Source organism: Topomyia yanbarensis, chromosome 3, assembly GCF_030247195.1.
Source record: "Topomyia yanbarensis strain Yona2022 chromosome 3, ASM3024719v1, whole genome shotgun sequence".
NCBI classification, from domain to species: Eukaryota; Metazoa; Arthropoda; class Insecta; order Diptera; family Culicidae; genus Topomyia; species Topomyia yanbarensis.
The window spans coordinates 378792355-378813491 of NC_080672.1; the positions used below are offsets into that span (position 1 = coordinate 378792355).

Below are 21137 nucleotides of genomic sequence, written 5' to 3' on the forward strand. Positions count from 1 at the left end.
CTCCAGTAATCTCACCAGTAACGTTGTTTTTGCGTAAAGTTTCTATTACGAATATTTTTCTGTCCGATTTTTGTTGTCTTGTTTTTGATTGTATTTGCATTTATTTTATTTGTTTATTTAAATTTGTTTATTCGTATTCATGTATTGATAGCGTGATCAATCTAAATAATGGTGTGAAGTACTTTATCACAAAGCATTTCGTGGTGAAGCCTGAAACTCTTCGTTAGTTTCTGATTGCCGATTACCACGTTCTTTGTGAGGAAACTGCTTTTGAGCGTTCCATTCTATTTACCATCTTTCTCGCTCTCATTTCGTAACAGCTTAATAAAAGCGCCTTAAATTTGCGCATTGTCGATTACGACTATCTTCACTGAAATAAATCAACAGTCTGTCCAATTTATTGATGGAGAAGCGCCGGAAAAAAGTGACAAATTTAAATGGCAATTGAAAAAATCCTTGTCGCGTAGTATTTTTGACCGAAAGACTTCAAATATACCAAGATTTGAGACAAAAATTAACCCTTTCCCGCTCATGGTGCCTGTAGAGCACCATAGCTTTAAACAGCCATAACTTTTGGATTCCACAAGATTATTATCAGCATAACTGAATTTATTGCAATTGAATTGATTGGATGCCGTTGAAGCAGTGCTGCCTAGAACAGTTTAGCTAAAAGTCTAAAATTATTGTTTGGTACAAATTTGTTGTCTTGCAATATTTTTAAAAACTTATAAAACCTATGAATTTAGACTATCTTCGACTATCTTTTTCATTGGAGTACTGTAAATATGTTAGGAAAATGGAGATGTAATGTAAAAATTGAGCAGCTTGTAGCACTGCTAAAGAAGTGCATATTTTGATCAAAACAGGTTTTTTGTATTTCATGACCCCAACAGCTCTTAGGAAAAATAGAATCTCTATATATGATAGAAAGAAGTTGGTCAAGAAAGGGTTGAAGATATTTGAAGTAAAACAAAGGAAGCTTCCCAAATTTGCCGAGAGAAAAGACATGTCCTTCAAAATAAGGACGGTCGGTAACCATAAAAAAAACATCACACTGAATAATCTATTGGTTCCACTCCTTTCGCGCGGAATTTTACAAAATCAATTTCAGGGGAGCTCAAAATGTTTGTATATCACGCGTGGGTAGGATGACCATATCAGGCGAGTAAACACGCAGGACAGCCAAAAGGGGTCCTCTTCCCCGTTACCTCTCTATCGAACGTTCCCCGGAATTTTTTTTTATGACTACCGTCATAAAGCAAAAATCGGCGGACCTCTGCCAGAAATCGATCAACGAACCCTTCTTCGGATTTACACACACACAGTTCTGGCAAAACCACCATTAGTGAAGTATTCAAGCCGTTGTTGGAGGAATCTGAAAAATTTTCTCTTGAGCGTATGAGACGATACCTTTTGAGATTATCTACGAAGGACCGGCTAGAAGTCTTCAGCGCTAAATTCACGTCATTTAAGTAAAGCAGATATATCAACGGTCCCAAGCAACCTGCCTGGGCTATTCCTGACGTAGAAGTAAATACCTGGGAACAAGGGGGAGGAAAATCAGAACAAATTAAGAGTTTTCCTCGACATCCCGGTGCACCATGACAGTCAGCTAACCAGCTGGGAAACCAGGATTATGGTCACCCTACACGTGGAACTACTGCGATCGAATCAGATGTTTAATTTGATCGACGCACATATTAAATATTTATTCATGGGACTGATGTGCGGTCATAGACAGCATAACGAAAATTTCGTTCGTTATGCTGTCTATGACCGCACATCAGTCCCATGAAGATAGGAAATCCCACAGAAAATGGGACAAATATACGATCACGTGCTGTATATATCTCGAAAGACTGGAATAAATTACAAAACGCGATGCAGACGTCAATAATTACATTTTTTTTATTCTCGGTCGAAACTTATCTGCAGAGTGTGGAAATAAAATAAAAAATATATGTTCTAATCATGATAATTACAACAATATTCTGAGCACTAAAAAACAGCGCTTCCAACATCACCACAGAATCCGCACCAACCGAGCACGAATGAACTGAGTGACTACACTCGTGTGAGTGCGACCCTCAGTGAAATAAATCAGCTCACCTCTCGCTCGTTCGCAACCGGAATCGAACGGACGGCGGCCTGAGCGAGGTGGCAGCCATTTTCTTCCGTGCATCTATCCCATCCATCCGCTCAGATACCGGATGGCGGGCTACGTATAGGGAAACACTCGCACACACTTGCCGGGTATCATCCAACTGGCCCAGGGCGACGCGAGAAAAGAAACCACAAAGCAGAGATGATGAGTCGTATTAGGTGCATGTATGTAAACCATCCCACTTTTCTCACCCATGATTAGCTCTTGGTACGACCGGTTTTCCCCAGCGCATTGTCTGAATGTGTTCTTGCTTGGCGTGATTTTTCCGTGCTTCCTTGCAGACGTCTCTCGGCTGGTAATTTTGGTGCCCGTTGAAAGAGTGGGAATTTATTGCATATTAGTGAAGAATTTTGTCTTGTTCTATTCATTCGAGTAACGTATTTTGTAATTCGTTTTCGAAATGTGTTAATTGACCTTTAAATATACCTACTTGGTGAGATCAAGCCCGTTAACTTTGGGTCGAATTCTTAGCACGGACATGGATTTTATTTGTTTGTTTTTGGGTACTTTAACCTTTAAGGTCATTTATTCATCATAGACATGGATCTTCTCCGTTGGAACTTGAGATACAAGATACACGTTCCAATTACAATCAAAGTTGGGTCTTTAAATAAACCGAATTGTAAACACTGTCGCTTTAAACCACGAACTGGCAATCAGATTAATTTGATTTCATTTCGAAATTGGATTATTTCTGTGAATAACCTTCAGGAACAGACACAGCGCCATAATGGGTTGTGGTCTTCGGATACCTATACATGTTTTTTTCCAGAAGCTAACCGGAAAAAATACTATCACATTTTATAACTTTAGCGTAAAATGGATGTAGAAAATTGAAAAATGCGCTTTAATAGCATTATGTTTTTCTTTCTCTTGCTCAGCGTTTCAGTAATGACCTACACACCAGCTTGCGACAACCCACATTCTGGCAACACAAAAACCAGGCACCCAACGATAAGGCGAATAAAAAAACTGCACAATAAATATGATCCTTTTCCATTAATTAGAAGCGACGGTGATTTCTACACGCCATCAGCAAAGAACTCAAAGGTTAAGAGAAAAATACCTATTAGTAAGTAAGTCATATTATTTACACTTTTTAGGTGAACGAAAAAGCGAGCTTTTGTCGGCCGGTCTCACGAACACTAATGCGGTTCCTTGGTTGAAAACAATCCCATTTGCTTTTGCCTCCTTTGTTTATTATGTTTCATCAGGTAGTGATGTAGTATATGTGTCATGTGACGTGTACGTTAGGCTGTCCCAAAAGAAATCGATGTTCGAAAAGTCATGGTGCTCAACCGTATAATGAAAGATAAGCATATTTTAAGCATTTTTGTAGAACAAAGCAAGTTTCTAAAAAATCATCTAGAGGTTCTGCTAATGAGATGTATGGAAAATGGTCATTTTGTAAAATTGTCGTATATAAGTGGGTTTCGCAACTTTTTCGAAGCCCAATTATTTTTAATATATTTTTTCATTTTTCTGTGGACCTTAGAGAATAAATCCCATTTGAAAGTTTTTTTACAAAAAGTCTTTATATTAATTATAGAACCTCTTAATCATGGCGAAAAAAATAATTTTGAAGAAAATCCACACAAAACGAATGTCAATAATTTTTTTTTTTTCAATAAGCCAAAGGCATGTTTTGGAAAGTACTGTTTATTGCAAAAAATTTCGTGAACAAATGTTGTGAAAATTCGGTCGAGGGGCTGAAATATAGCATTTTTAGTAAATGCTTTCAAACCATGGAACTTTGCTACATTTTTTGAATTGTTCAATATCTCAACCGTAACTTGACCAGTGTAGGCATATTGGGTGTCAAATGAAAAGAATTTCTCTCAGTCTTACAAAACATTTTCATATGTGGAATTTACCATCTTATTCTAAGGCAGTTATTGAGAGATTTATGGGATTGTGCATGATAAACAACTTTTTCGAATGAAAAGTGATAACACCAATGATGCTATAACCTATGTAACATTCACGATTGATTAGATTTATTTATTAATGTCTTGTAATAAAACACTCAAAATGAAACCATTTCATATGTTATCGAATAAATATGGCATGATTGAAGTTTTAGAAGTTATTTTGACTCTGCGTATTTTGGGTGATAGTAATAATTCGTTTCTATCAGTGTCATTTTTAGAGCCATCTCGTAGATTTCTCCACATAAAGCTACTGTTCTTTCAGTACGATCATTACTGTCGTTTAAGTTTGAACGGGAAAATACAGGAAAACGAAAATAGCAGTTTATTTCCTCATAGATTTTTGCCAAGAAAATTAGCATATATAGTATTAGTACTACTGATTGAATTTAATGAAGATTTAGCAAACGCAGTAGAGAAAATTGAATAATCTCGTTGTAAATTGGTGTACCATTTTCAGTTTAAGATTTACAAACAAACTTTGACATGCCTGAAACGATTCATTGTAGTCCATGTTGATGGATCCGTGTTAAAGACAAATCCAGTTATATCGAGATATTGGAATATATTTGGGCAACTTAATCTGGTAGCGTACAGAGATTCGAGCTGGTTTACTGTGATCAAGAATTTCCCAGTCTTTTCTTTTTTAAGCTTTTACAAGCAATTTTATCATGGATGTCTGATTAAGCTAAATATTTTGAACAAACGATACCAGATTATTTTATCCAAACTTTACTCCAATATTTCGATACAACTTGTCTTTAAGGTTGGACAGAGAATGCGCAAAATTCGCAAACGAAAAAAGCAGTTTTTTTCCACACCGTATGTCAGATCTTCATAAAAATCAATCAGCGTATGTAGAAGGTTGTTACAGTACTGCTGATTGATTTTTATGAAGATCTGACATACGTTGTGGAAAAAAACTGCTTTTTTCGTTTGCGAATTTTACCCTTTCTCTGTCCAACCTTAACACAGATCAATAAGCACGGACTACCAAGACGTTTTAGGCATGTCAAAGTTTGCTCGGAAATCTTAAGCATGCTCGGAAAATATTTCAGTAATTATCAAACTGTACGATTATTAGCTTCATGTGAAGAATTCAACAAAGATGGCTCAAAGAATGGTATTGATACAAACGAGTTATTACTAACTATCGCCAAAAAACAGAAATAGCCAAAATAAATCTTCTAAAGCTTCAATCAGGCCGTAAGTGTTTGATAACATATCAAATAGTTTCAATTTGACCCAGCCAGCCTTTTTGATGGTATATCCAAGTTGCAACTGAATAATACGTATTTAAATCTCACCAAAAAAGTCACACAAAATGCAGAAAATCGTCATATGCGTACAAAACTGGAGGCGATATACGTACATAGCTATTGAAATTGACGATTTCTGACAATAATATACACGTTAAGCGCGATAATTTCTAGCAAGAAAGCGATTCTAGAGAATGTATTTACAATAGGATATGCGAAACAATCTGCGATATCCATAACTAGTATGCGATTCCGGAACACGATATACGATTAACTCTCATTCGTCGGTAAAGAAGATCAAAAACTAGGAACAGTTAACACATAATCGGTTGTCGGTTATGAACCGGAGCCAAAACCCAACCCATAGAGGTCTCACACCCCTCTCACGTTAAGGTGGGATTCGAACTTACAAGAAATGAGATAAATCGTAAGTAATTTCGCGAAATCGGGTTTCTTATATGTTGTGATATATTAAGTCGTATCTAACTTTTTGAAGTCATTGTGATGTATACCGAAGTCGTAGATATGATTATGTTGCTTATTGACTATTCCTACACATAGGAACGACCACAATGACTTTATTAAGTTTTTAATTCGAAATGTGAGCAAAAATACGATTTTCAATGCTTTAAATATTTGAAACTATATGAATATAAGTTTGCCAGTGCTCCGCAGTCAGCCTGTTTGATGGTATATTCAAGTTTCAACTAAATTATACATGTTTATATACACTGAAACCTCCATTTACGAACAAAACCGGGGGTTCGTAAATTGAATTAGTTCGTAAAAAACTACAAGGGGCAGCCCTATGGGGTTGCACGAACTGTAGACGTAGGACTATACTACTAAATGTAAAATATTTATTTTCTTAGTACTTAGTGTGTGGGGAAAACATCCGGACCGGTGAAGAAAAATCAAATTTTAGACAATATAATCACATCTCATGTATAGAACAAGATTTCTAGTTGCTCTCAAACAGATCCTAAAAGTACCACAGGATTGTAAAATGGTTAATATTACGTCATGAAAATTCAATTCTTCCGTGACAATTTTTTTTTTGCCTGCAAAATGCCCTGTGTGTATGCAAAGCTCATGATTTGTTGGGATATTAGCATTGATCAGAAAATGCTTTCCAACGCTGCGCATTGCATACATAAAGGACATTTTGCAGGTCACCAGAAGCTGTTCATTTTACCATCGCCACATGTTCATTTTACCCACTCGCTATAAACATGTCTCATTTTTGGACATGTTTAGAAATCAAGAATCATGTTTGAAAAAATGTGTTTATGACGAAGTATTTTTACCAGATATGTACAAAACATGTCTAACAAGAAACATAAAGTGATTGTAACATCTCATTCACTTATTAGTTAGAAAAAAATGACTATGCTTAACGTGTTCATTTTACCGCTAGTTCCCCTACCTACCAACACATTCGCCCCAAACATTGAACCCAAGCGTACAATGCAAAATTAGTCAACGCTGATGATGATGGGTAGAGCGAAAGAGACTACTAGTACCACCACGACACTATTAGCGCATATCACCAAAATTCCACGCGGCCTTTTCCGATTGAAACGAACGGCCGCGCTTAGCCCATCTGTCATAATATCGTGATTTTGCATAGCGAAGGGCTGAATGATTTTGTTCCAAAAAACAGCCCTGCGTTATGCAACACTTTGTGCAGGTTGATTATACCAGTTGCAAGTGGGGCCAAATTCACCAAGTTCCGTAAAATTCCTTTTAAATTACAGAATTGATAAAATTGCTTAGATGAGCTAAACTAATTAATCAAATCCTGTTTTAAAAACTGTCCTTGCGTTTAAACCAAAATGGGAAGCTTATTACTACCACTACATTACTTAATTTCAAGCGCAAATAGCAAATACATGTGCTAGTTAAACCAAAAATTTACTGGCAACATAACAGCGGCATTTAGGAAGCAGTTGGAGCGGTCGCCTGTTGGACGACACAGGGTAGCGTCCCTCCACAGCCAGTGTAACGGACTTCTAGCTCAGCTACACTGGTTGTAAAAAACACAGCGCAGTGATCTGCTTCACCAGCCGTTCAACAGGGAACTGAGCGTGTCTGGCCAAGTCCGTTCTTTAAATAGTCGATGATGACGTCATTCATAGAAGCGTTGCGCGCTAGGTACACCAATCCGTCGTACAGGGCTTGGGAAGCGCTATCTTCTGTGTGTTAATGCGCAATATTTTGACAAGGTTGTATATTATTTGATGTTTTAATGCTTTGATATCAAAAATCTTTGGGTTTATCTATTGGAATCTATTCTTAGAAGTATTTCGGTGCGATTTGTGCAAAAAATTTGAAAATTTATCGTGAGATAAATACCATTTTTGTAGAATTTGCAGAGTGCACCCCCATATCGAAAACAAAGACGTAGTCCTACGTCAAAAAGTGTTCGTTATTTGGAATTTAATTCGTAAAAAAAGTTTGCTTCACATTCTTATTAATATTCGTTGGTTGAGCAATATTCTCGATAACCCTGACAATATGGGTATTTTTGGAACGGGCTTGACAAGTAGATGCTGAAAATGGACAATTGGAACCGTTTTGAAATCCAACATGGAGACTTCCGGTTTGGCAATATTCTCGATAATCCTAACAATATGGATACTTTTGGAACGGGCTTGAGAAGTAGATGTAGAAAACGGACAATTGCAACCGTTTTGAAATCCAAGATGGCGACTTCCGGTTGAGCAATATTCTCGATAACCCTAACAATATTGGTATTTTTGGAATGGGCTTGCCAAGTAGATGCTGAAAATGGATAATTGGAAACTTTTCCATGTTCAATATGACGATTGCCGGTTGAGCATTATCCTTGATAACGAACAATATGGGTTCTATTTCCGTTATGTACTCGTCAACCCTATCCCGAAAATACCCATATTGTTGAGGTTATAGATAATTGGATTCCAAAATAGTTCAATACATCGATTTCCGTCATGCACTCGTCAACCCCATTCCTAAAATACCCATATTATTGAGGTTATAGAGAATTTATCTAAACCGGAAATCGTTATCTTGGATTCCAAAATGGCTCAAGACATCGAGTTCCGTCATGCACTCGTCAACCCCATTCCGAAAATATCCAACTTATATTAGTAACAATTAACTAAGAAAATATAAGCATATAACTTCATGCTGTAATATACGAACTTAAACTTTCCAAAAAGAGTTTGTTATTTCGAATTTAGTTCGTAAAAAAAGAGTTCGTTATTTCGAATTTAGTTCGTAAAAAAAGTTACGTAAATCGGATATTACGTAAAAAAGAGTTCGTAAATGGAGGTTTCAGTGTACTACTAAAAAGTCGCACTAAATGCACAAAATCGGCATATGCTATTAAAATAGATGATTTCTGACAACAATATACACGTTAAGCCCGATAATTTCTGGTATGAAAGCGATTCTATATTCTCTATTTACGATTGGATATGCGAAACAATTTCAGGTTATGTACGATATCCTTAACTAGTGTGATTCTGGAACAATATATACGATTAACTCTGATTTGTCGGTAAAGAAGATCAAATGTTGAAAACAGTTGTTAAGCTCATCAATAATAACCAGTATAGCAAAAATAAGTTAAAATGGGCATGGTAAGAGATACGCATCGATATACCAAACCAACCATAGGCACCATTGATATTAAAGATGTGATTCGAACTTACAACGTTTGGATTGTAGAGCAGGACAGACTACTATTATTTTAATAACTACAACAATTTCTTTTTAACTCAAGAAATTACTTTCGGTCGAGAACTTTCAACTTGACGTTGTGTTAGGAGGAAAAAATGTGCTTCGTGAAAAATTAGATTCTAAAAGAATCACAGATATGAGGTCTCCTTTTATAAAATAAATAATCTATTGTATTGTTTTTTACATTCTCCACATAAACACTTACTGAAGATCGAATTTTTTGTTGCAAAATACTCATCTAGCAGGACCGTTCCAAAGTTCAAAAAATCAAAACTGGATAAACTGACTTATCTTATTTTCGGCTTCATAGTTGGAGGGGTAAAAATGACTAATTATTCGATACTTTTTCAGTAGCGTGTCGAAACTACAATTTATAAAGAAAAGTTACGCATAAAATTGAAGCCGAATCCACCTATCAAACGGCCAACGCGTCATCGAATAAAATTAGAAACCACCTCTCGTATGTGGGAGATATTATTATCGTACAATTGCGATAATGCTGAATTTCGGGTGGAATGATTTAGAATATTAGCAATAATAAGGGTTGCTAGAATAAAAAAATATACAAGCCAGTGCTGCCAATCTATCTTTGCGTAACTGTGTGTGTGTATACAATCCATTTCCCGCTCTCCGGCAGTGCTTTTATGAAAGAAACTTGTCTGCATCTATGTAATGATATATTTGTTTTCATCGATAGATGTACACATGTTTGGCCCTGGAAATGAAAGGCGATAGCTCCATTGTACATCCAACGACCCATTTCAAGAATGTCTGTTCCTACACGTACATTCGCCTTCATATACATTAAGCCCCGCGCGAATACATCCACGTATCAGTTGGATATTTGCAATATATTCGCACTTCAAGAATGAAAAATATTTATAATTCTGGCACGTATTTACAAAAAGGAAAATATTTATGTAGACAAGCATTGAAAAATGACATGAAACGATCTCACTAGCTCTGAATAAATAAATTCATGAGATTTCTGGGAACAATTCTCCTCTATCCGTCAAATTGTTGCATCAGCTACTCAGGTCCAGGCGGCGCTGCAGGCACTAAGCGGAACGAACGGGCGTATTTTTTCACGTCTTGCTTCACATACTTCAATGGCAAAGTTGTGACGACAAATTTCTATGCAAAATCACACTTTTCTCGCGATATTTCAACCTACTAACACGTAACTCAACAGGAAAAACTACCTACTAAACGATTAACTTCATTTTCCTGTTGAATATATTGTATATCACTGGAAAACTTTGAAAAATATTGGACGTTAACGACAACACGTCCGGGCGATTCGCCAGTGCTGCCACGACCCTGCCAATCGATCTTTGCGTAACTGTACTAAAAACTAGTCATCTTCTAGGGAGAGATATGACACCATATTAAATCAGCGAAACTGTCAAATTTTTGAGCCACCCGATGCAAACCATTATTTGGTAGCACTGCTAGCTTTTAACAATGGAATCAAAGGTTCCCAATTTGTCTGTTTTTTCTCCGCACAATTCTGACTATGAGGATAACTACCAATAATAAGTATGAAATCAAAACACATAACATCCGGTGACGCGAGGTGAGATCGCTGCTTATTGCAACGCTTGCTGTTTGTTGTTTTTGTTTTCGTTGCCATTGTTGCACATTTCTAATCACGCCACATCACACAGTTTTTGTTCGTTCGTTTTCACTCGGCCCAACTCGCTTTTATCATGATTTATAATTTAATCCTCGCAAATGGCACAATAATTAAATATACATAAACAATAATCAAATAAACCGCCCTTTCATTTGAGCCACTGCTGTCGAGGCGACTCCGCAGGTAGTAGGGGGCGATTGAAAGCCAAGTGTTGCACGAACTAGCTGAGGGGTATCCCAATATGATTTTGATCGTTCCGTTTTGCAATCGCAGTAGTCTATGCTACTCGTTGTATTAAAAATATGATTTTAATGGATCAGAAATACAAGAACAAAAAAAAATATTTGAAAATTGAGCACCCCTCCGCAACCGGTTCCATTAATCGCACATCACACACAGCTGTGGAGAACCAATTATACCCCGAGTCTTGTTAAAACAAAGTTTCACTTCCCAGCCCAGCAAACACTACACACATCGGCTGCTAGTAGGTAGGTAGCATGACTAAATCGCAGCCCAACCGTCATCGTGGTCGAGTTAGTTCCCCTCTCCAACTACTTCACATGCTAAAAAGCAGTTCCTGCGACGAGTTATAATTCACCCAACAATCGGGTGAGCTAGCAGTTGGCTCAGTTGCCGGTACTTAAGATAGCATCTCGAAATAGGTCACATTAGTTGAAATAATTAATTTAATTAGTGTCGCCGCAGTTCGCGTGCGCAATTTTATCCACCACACCACACCGCACAGTGGTTTAAAACGCGAAAAACGTGATCGTTTTGAATAACTTCGAAATGGTTAGTTATAGCGATATACTATCTTCGGAAGAATTTATGACAATGAGATGCCCCATCTTTATAAGTAAAAAGTTTGATGATTAATCCTCCTATAAGTGAGATTCAAAATTTATTTCTCATATAATTAGAGATAGCAAATTGGTGTATTCTGCAAAGTTGTAGTAAATTCCTCTACAAGAAACTTTACTGCGGGTGGTAATAGTCTATCTTTAATAGTCTTTGAGATATACAGCATTATTAGAGGAAATGCCGAAAAAATCAATTTTTTCATTATAACTTCTTTCCAAGATTTTTTGGAAGTTCAAAATGTTCTACAAAACTATCAAAATTAATGAAATACAAAATTTCGGTGAAGAAAGCAACTTAATATGTTGAGCAGATTGTGAGATATTCACGATTTTTATTCGAAAAATGGCCTACTTTGCACTCAAATAATTCATGAACGGGCAAAAACGGGCAGACCACTCTATATGTATTTGAAAGTACAAGAAAAAGGCTACAATATTCTGTGTTAATCACTTGTATCCGTTTGTATCCATGGCTCTGGTAGCTGGATTTAAAGAATATCATTTATTAGTCTTAAATATTGATACGAAATATATTCGGTAAAGCTGTTGAGATAAAGTGGTGGTACCTTCGGCAAAGTGCCGAGGAATATTCTTCTTAGAAACATTGCCGAAGACACCAGTTTGCCATCTTTACTAGTTTCTTAGGTGCGGTGCAATATTTATAAAAAGCCTACTAAAAGCGATTCATTTGGTAATCGCGCATGCTTTGATTACTTGTTTAGCAATGTCACTGTATAGCGTTACGTCAGACTTCGTAAGCAACAAAACTAGTTTATTGGATCGAATGATTTGTATTTGCAGTAATCGCGATGATGGACAATAAACAATTTTTTAAAAGGCTCTCTTTCATATAACAATACAAATTCAACTGTCAAATCGTTCATAGCAAACGTAAACGGTTTGCTTATATTAATGTTCCAAGCCCTGGTACTAAGTTCTATTGTGGAACTTGACCTTCTGTGTTGACAAACTTTGCAACCGATTTCAGAGCTAATACACAGCCTACTTATACTTAAAATCGTTCCTTGTTAGGATTCGACTATATGGTTCATAAGACAACGCATTACTCTCTCTACCACCGAACACTGCACTGTATCTAAAAACCAGTCAAGACAGAAGGCTGCTGTCTTCGACAATGTCTCTTGTGAGAACATTCCACATAGAATGCCGCACATAGTCCCACTTTATCTCTTCAGTTCACCGAATATGTTTCGAATCAAGATATTAGACTAATAAATGATATTCTTTAAATCCAGCTACCAGAGCCATGGATACAACCGGATACAAGTGATTAACACGGAATATTGTAGCATCTTTCTTGTACTTTCAGATGAATATTGAATGGTCTGCCCGTTTTTGCCCGTTCATCAATTATTTGAGTGCAAAGTAGGCCATTTTTCGAATAAAAGTCGTGAATATCTCAGAATCTGCTCAACATATTAAGTTGCTTCCTTCACAGAAATTTTGCATTTCATTAATTGTGATAGTTTTGTAGAACATTTTGAACTTCCAAAAAATCTTGGAAAGAAGTTATAATGAAAAAATTGATTTTTTCGGTTTTTCCTATTATAATGCTGTATATCTCAAAGACTATTAAAGATAGACTATTACCACCCGCAGTAAAGTTTCTTGTAGAAGAATTTACTACAACTTTGCAGAATACACCAATTTGCTATCTCTAATTATATGAGAAATAAATTTTGAATCTCACTTATAAGAGGATTAATCATCAAACTTTTTACTTATAAAGATGGGGCGTCTCATTGTCATAAATTCTTCCGAAGACAGTATATCGCTATAACTAACCATTTCGAAGTTATTCAAAACGATCACGTTTTTCGCGTTTTGGACCACTGTGCACCGGTGGTGGATAGCGGTCTGTTGGTGTGTCCTTCGGCTTTGCTAGGTAGGTGCATGTCAGTGCTTTGAGGCGGTTGTTTATGACGAGTTGACCGACGACATGCAAGTGTTTATTATTTTATCAAATCGTTACTTTTTTTAACTCACACATTTCCTTTGGCCTACCTTTTAAGTGGAGGAAATGTGTTGTTTTTTGTTTGCGCGGAAGAGGGAAAGTGGAAAAGGTTTGATCATCTACTGAGTGATTAATTGGTGGACAATTTTGTTTTAGTAAAAAGTTTAACTACAGTATAGCTTTGCTTTGAAGAAGACTTGCTAACAATTTCTACCGAACAGAATGACTGCTAACATCAATATTTTGTTCTGGTTTCGGCTCGAGCTCAATACCACCAGACAAGTTCCAAGCAATTTTGCCAGATGGCAAACAACCTAATAACACCAAGCTGCATCCCGGAAACTTTTCCCGCCAAACCACAAAATAAAATTAATTACTAGACCCTTTTCACGCCTGCATTCAACCCGATCGTAAACAACACATTTATCAATCTATATCCTTCAGGAAAAGGGGTCGGACATAATTCGAATCGAAGCGACGTCCTAATCCCTGATAATTATGTGAGAAAACATGTGTTCGATGGCAATGGTTACTGTGGTCTGGGCGTGCTGGCTTCTTTCACAACAACAAAAACAACAACACGACTAAACGTCCGAATGATTCGGACGTGGATGGGTACTGAATCTCGTACTACTATTTCCGGCATCTCCTACGATTCACCATGATATGGGGCTGTCTTTCAAGAGTTTGGCTGATGGAACCGGGAGTCGGACGGAAGAAACTGCGAAAGGACATCGTAGCCCGTCAGGGGGGAAATTTAATCCAAGGCTTGTGTAGCGTCTGTTCGATTTTTTTCACTCGTCCGGAATGTATCATAGAATAAATTGTGGAAAATGATGCGGCTGGAGGAGGAATCCCGTCGGTTCGGTAAACTTTATCAATCGTATTATGGTTCAATCGATCCCATCGGTTCAAGTGGAACAGGCGAACGTATCATAAGAAAAAGCAGCCATCTCTGTAGCTGATTCAATTTCCCTGTAGGCAATGAAAGCTTCTGAGGATAAAAAAATATAAAATAACTGAATTTGTAATATCGATATTCGTTAGATTTTGGTTCAACTTTCTTGATCAATACAAAATCTACTCAAACTCAATGATGAACCGCACGAAATTTAGGATAGGATATTTAGATCTCCCAATAATTTTTTTATCAACTTTTTTACCAAAGTTTTTTTATCTTTCTCCTATAGAAAGGCTATGCAATCACTCTGTAAATCGATTTTTTAACCGAGTGCCATTAGACTTAGTTCGTCGAGTTCGACACATGCCTGTATGTGTGCGTATGTATGTGACCAATAAATGCACATCGGTTACATGGAGATGGCCCAACCGGTTTTATCAAACTTAGTTTGTAATGAAAGGTACAACGTTCCCATAGGCTGCTATTCATTTAATTCGGACTTCCGGTTCCGGAGTTACGCGTCGAAGAGTGCGGTCACGCATGAAATCCCCATAAAAATCAGCATGGTATCTAAAAGATGCGAAACTTCATAAAAAAGTGTTCTAAATAGCTTGATTAATATCACTGATGCTCATTAACCATTTTGAACACCTTCGGCGGAACCGGTAACTTCAGGAAGGTGGCTAAATTCCTGAATTGAATTCACATCTGCTGCACAGAAATATCGCACTCGATTTTCCCAAATTTAGTCTCAATGAAAGTAATAACATCCATATTGACTACTAATAAATTCCATTGAAATCAAACTTTTGGTTCCTTTGTTACGGGCTGAAAGTACGCGGTCACATGCAAAATTCTGGTATAATTATTACATCTAAATGATGTAAAACCAATTGAGATGAGTTTTAAATTGTTGGTCCAGATCACTAATTGCAAATCAAAGTCTCCTTTACCAAACCGAGAACATCTGAGGATTCCGGAAGATCCGAGGAAATGGTCATGTTCCGAAATTAGATTCACACCTGTTTCTCATGTATTGCTGACTCGATTCTCACAATCAAAGTCTTAGATGAAGGTTATAGTAGTCTTAGTCTTAAATGAAGGGATAATATTTTTCATCCCTCTCACACACCCACCCGCGCATGCCTAAATAAGTTAGCATTGAACTACCGTCACATGAAGTAACATGCAACACCATCTTAGAGGGATTCCATGAGAAACCGGCCGACCGCAAAATATGACCATCGTCGATTCGAACGAAACTTTGCAGGTGTGTTCGCTGTATGAATCTCCATGATATTCTCTGGCAATTGGAATATTTTGATACAAGAGTAATTTTTCAAAAGGGCGTAAACGTTTCTACGTGTATGAATTTCAATTTTTTTTTTGTTCGATTACTGTATTTTATACAGCAAAACTATCTGAGAACAAGTTACAGGGAATGAATACTTCTGTCTGAAAAAAATATACACTGAAAAAAATGTTGTATCATTTTTCAAAAAAACAAAAATTTATGATAAAAATTTAAATTGCGAAGAAACCCATTTTTTTAAATTTTTTATATTTTGTTACCAAAAACCTAAAGAGAAAAGAAACATTTTGATTGTGATTGCATGATGGAGAAAAAATCGGTAAAAAAGTTTTTCTAACAATAACTTCGTACATGTTTTTAAATTTCATACTAATAGACATACAAAATTGTAATTCTATTACAGAATATAATTCTAAGCACCATTTAAAATCAAAATGCATTTAACAAAAATATTTCAAAATGCGATAGTTTTCGAGATATTTGAAATTTTGCTCCTTCAAAAACAATTAATTCGTGTAATTATGCTCTTTTTACAAGTTATTCGCGTTACCCCATCAAAAAATGTCAAAAATTTAATGCTTATCGTTTTAAAGACGTAAAAGCAACTTTTTTAGTGTATTTGGATCCTGGAGAAGCTTTCAATAAAAAAGTTTTCCTACAACTTTTGACATTTTTTTATAATTCTTACTATTTGCAGTCAAAAATACAATTTTCTTTTTGAATATGATTCTAAACGCTATTTTAAATCGAAATTCTTTTAACAAACATTTTCTAAAATGTAGTAGTTCTCGAGATATTTTAACTTTTGTTTTAACAACACAATTATTTTGCTTTCATGTAACTTTCAAATGGTTTACAATATCGCCTTGATGTCAAAGAGAAAGTTGCACGAAAGTTTACGGGCCTTTTGAAAAACCTATTATTGTTGATAGAGAAACGCGACTAACTTATAAAAAGGTCGTAACAAAATAATTGTGTTGTTAAAACAAAAGTTAAAATATCTCGAGAACTACTACATTTTAGAAAATTTTTGTTAAGAGAATTTCGATTTAAAATGGCGTTTAGAATTATATTCAAAAAGAAAATTGTATTTTTGACTGCAAATAGTAAGAATTATAAAAAAATGTCAAAAGTTGTAGGAAAACTTTTTTATTGAAAGCTTCTCCAGGATCCAAATACACTAAAAAAGTTGCTTTTACGTCTTTAAAACGATAAGCATTAAATTTTTGACATTTTTTGATGGGGTAACGCGAATAACTTGTAAAAAGAGCATAATTACACGAATTAATTGTTTTTGAAGGAGCAAAATTTCAAATATCTCGAAAACTATCGCATTTTGAAATATTTTTGTTAAATGCGTTTTGATTTTAAATGGTGCTTAGAATTATATTCTGTAATAGAATTACAATTTTGTATGTCTATTAGTATGAAATTTAAAAACATGTACGAAGTTATTGTTAGAAAAACTTTTTTACCGATTTTTTCTCCATCATGCAATCACAATCAAAATGTTTCTTTTCTCTTTAGGTTTTTGGTAACAAAACATAAAAAATTTAAAAAAATGGGTTTCTTCGCAATTTAAATTTTTATCATAAATTTTTGTTTTTTTGAAAAATGATACAACATTTTTTTCAGTGTATATTTTTTTCGGACAGAAGTATTCATTCCCTGTAACTTGTTCTCAGATAGTTTTGCTGTATAAAATACAGTAACCGAACAAAAAAAATTTGAAATTCATACGCGTAGAAACGTTTACGCCCTTTTGAAAAGTTGCTCTTGAGTCAAAATAATCTTATTACCTGTGGAAAATATTTAGTCTTGCATGACGGTGAAACGTGTAAAGTTTCATTGGAATCTAAGATGGTCGGTCACGATTTTAAAGATTTTCGGACGGATCTTCGTGGAATTCCTCCTTAGATTCCGATGAAACTTTACACGTTTCACTGGCATGGAAGACAAAACGTTTTCCACAATCAATAGATTATTTTGACTCAAGAGCATTTTGTTAAAAGAGCGCAAAAGTTTCCACGTGTAACATTTTCGAAAAAAAAATTCGATTACCGTATTTTATACAGCAAAACTATCTTAAAACGATTTAGAGGGGATGAAAACTTCTGTACGAAAAAATATGCACTGAAAAAAATGTTGTCATTTTTCACCAAAACAAAAATTTATGTTAAAAATTTAAACTGCTAAAAAATCCATTTTTTTTAAATTTCATATATTTTGTCAACAAATACCTAAAGAGAAAAGAAACATTTTTGATGTGATTGCATGATGGAGAACTTATCGGTAAAAATGTTTTTCTGATGATTACTTTATACATGTTTCTAAATTGCATACTAATTGACAAACAAAGATGTAAATTTATTACAGAATATAATTTTAAAAGTCATTTTAAATCAAAATGTATCTAACCAAAAAATTTCCAAAATGCAATAGTTGGCGAGATATTTGGAATTTTGCTACGACAAAAGCAAAAACGTGTAATTATGCCCTTTTCAAAAGATATTCGCGTTTTCCAATTATAAAATATCAAAAATCTATTAAAAAATGTGTTTGTTGAATGACTTCCTCTTATCATGCAGATGGCGTTTTAAAAATGAAAAAAGAGACGGTCTGAATTACCCCATAGGAAGTTCCGAATTATTCCTACACTGTAAAAAAACATGGAAAAACGCAGAGTTTTGAAAATCGTCGCCTAGCACTGCCATGGAGTGGTACAAATGAAAGTCTATGGTTCCAAAATGTAACTGAGGCTTTAAATTAACAATTACGACGTTTGACCAATGAATTATTTCACGTCAATAATCCAAAAAGGCGATTTGCTTAGGTAGGTCTGAATACCCCCGGGTTCCCCTATAACCCTATCAATAAGAATATTTTTGAATAGACTTGACGAGTAGATGACGAAAATCGATGAGTGACGTCATTCTGAAGACCAGTTGAGAAAAAAATTTCAATAACCTTATCATCATCATTCCTATATCTACTCTATAATTATCCCATTTCGAAAATGCTTATATTTTTGAGGCTATATGGATATATTAACCGGAATTCATCAGCTTGAATTTAAAAATGGTTTCATACATTATTTTCTCCATCTACTCGTGAATCCCATTCCGGAAATATTCAAATTGTTATGGTTACAAAGAATTCCAAAGTTGCCATCTTGGATTTCATAATAACTTCAGACATCGGTTTTTGTCATGAACTCGTGTACTTCATTCCGAAAATATTCATATTGTTGAGATTATAGAGATAACATCTGGCATCGGTTTCCGTCATCTACTTGTCGACACTATTCTGAAAATACCCATACTGGAGACGTTCTAGAGAATTTGTCTAAACCGGAAGTCGCTATCTTGAACTTCAAAATGGCTGCAGTCATCGATTTCAGTCATCTACTTGTCAACCCCATTACGAAACTATTCATACAGTTTGCGGTTATCGAGAATATATTTAAACTGGAAGTCGCCAGATTGATTTTCTAAATGGTTTCAGACATCGATTTCCGTCATGCACTCGTCAACCCCGTTCCGAAAATACCCAACTTTTATAGGTAACAGTTAGCCAAGAACATGCTAAATTGTATACAACTTGATACTGTACTGCATGTATTTAAACTTTTTTTTACCGAAATTGGTGCGTTAAAAAAGGTTTTTGATTCGAATTTAGTTCGTTAAAAAAGTTACATAAATTGAGTAAGGCGTAAAGAAAAGTAACAAAAAAAAAATTGGACAAAATTTAAGCGAAATTCAACAAGGAGTAAGGGCTTCAGCGTGAAAAAAAAAACACTTTTCGCGATTTTTTTAGAAATTTGGGTGAAGCGAATTGATAAAAACTATTGTACAATATAATATATCATTTCGATAAAATGCTGTAATTTTTCTATGCAAAAATATCGACAAGCGACTCGATGACGAAGCTTTTTGTAGAACGTTGTAGAACGTCTCTGGCAAAAAACATGATTCGCGGTGTTAACTACCATTCAAAAATCACGTAACTGATTTATTTCAAATTTTTCATACACATTTCTGGATTCTTTCTTCTGTTTTCGATACATTTGATTGACATAAAACATTGTTAAATCGCTGTTAAACAGTGAAAATCGCAATATTTGCAAGTGATTTGTGCGGGTGATTCCTTTGGAATTTTAATAAAACAAAACAGCTTAAATCTCTTATTTTGTTTATATTTTCGAAATCCGGTTAGCGCATCATTGTACGAAAAATTGTTTGCTTGCACCACTCTAGAGCTCATTCTCTTCCTGCAGCAAAATATCAGAAACAAAATATCAGAATCACGATCCACGTGAACATTCAGAAGCTCGCGCGAATGTACAATCGGTCACACGCTGCTGTTAGAAACGAGTTTATACACACAAAGTTACATACACTCGAGCATCAGCGACATACAAACATCAACGCGAGCAAATACGTCAACGTACAAACGCTTGAGCACATCAAACGCGAATATACAATCACGGTCAGACTTTCGCCCGCAAAGGAAGAATTTTCTGAAGAATCTTCCGAAAAGTCTTATGAGGAGTCTTCTGAAGAATTTTCTGAAAAACGTTCTTCTGATGAATCTTCTGAATCTTCTGATGAATCTTTTGGAGTCACTTCTGAAGAAATTTCCGATTAATCTGATCAGCTGATTCTTCTGAAAACTGTTCTGAACGATCTTCTGAAGAATCCTTTGAAGAATTTTCAGAAATTTTTTTTGATGTACATTCTGCAGAATCTTCTGAAGAATGGTATACAGAATCTTCTGATGAGTATTATGAACAATATTCTGAAGAATCTTCTAAAGAATCTTCTGATGAATCTTCTAAAGAATTATTTTGAAGAATCTTTTGCACAATTTTCTGAGGAAACTTCTGAAGAATCCTCTGAAGAATCTTCTGAAGTTTTCTGAAGAGCTTTCTGAAGAATCTTCTGAAGAATCTTCTGAAGAATCTTCTGAAGAATCTTCTGAAGAATCTTCTCAAGAATCTGCAAAATATTCTGACGAACCTTTAAAAGTCTTATGACGAATCGTCTGAATGATTTTCTGAAGAACCCTCTGCAGAATTTTTTAAAGAATCTTCTGAAAAATCCTCTGCAGAATTTTGTGAAAAATCTTCTGAAAAATCTTTAGAGGAATTTTCTGAAGAATCTTCCGAAGAATTCTTTTAATGAATCTGATCAGATGATTCTTCTAATAAAATTTCTGAAGAATTTTCTGAAGAATCCTACGCAGAATCTTTTGGAGAATCTTCTGATGATTGTTTTATGCATCGGAGCAGACGATTCTTCTGCATAATATTTTATATGATCTTCCCTCATGAGGAGTCTTCTGAAGAATAGTCTGAAAAACGTTCTGAATCTTCTT

The 21137-nt window shown here is 35.4% G+C and overlaps 1 protein-coding gene across 3 annotated transcripts in view; it reads right to left on the reverse strand.

Annotated features, from left to right (window-relative positions):
- The window catches only part of LOC131689951 (retinal homeobox protein Rx), a 162011-nt gene that overhangs the window by 70783 nt on the left and 70091 nt on the right, over positions 1–21137 (reverse strand). The window lies entirely within an intron of this gene.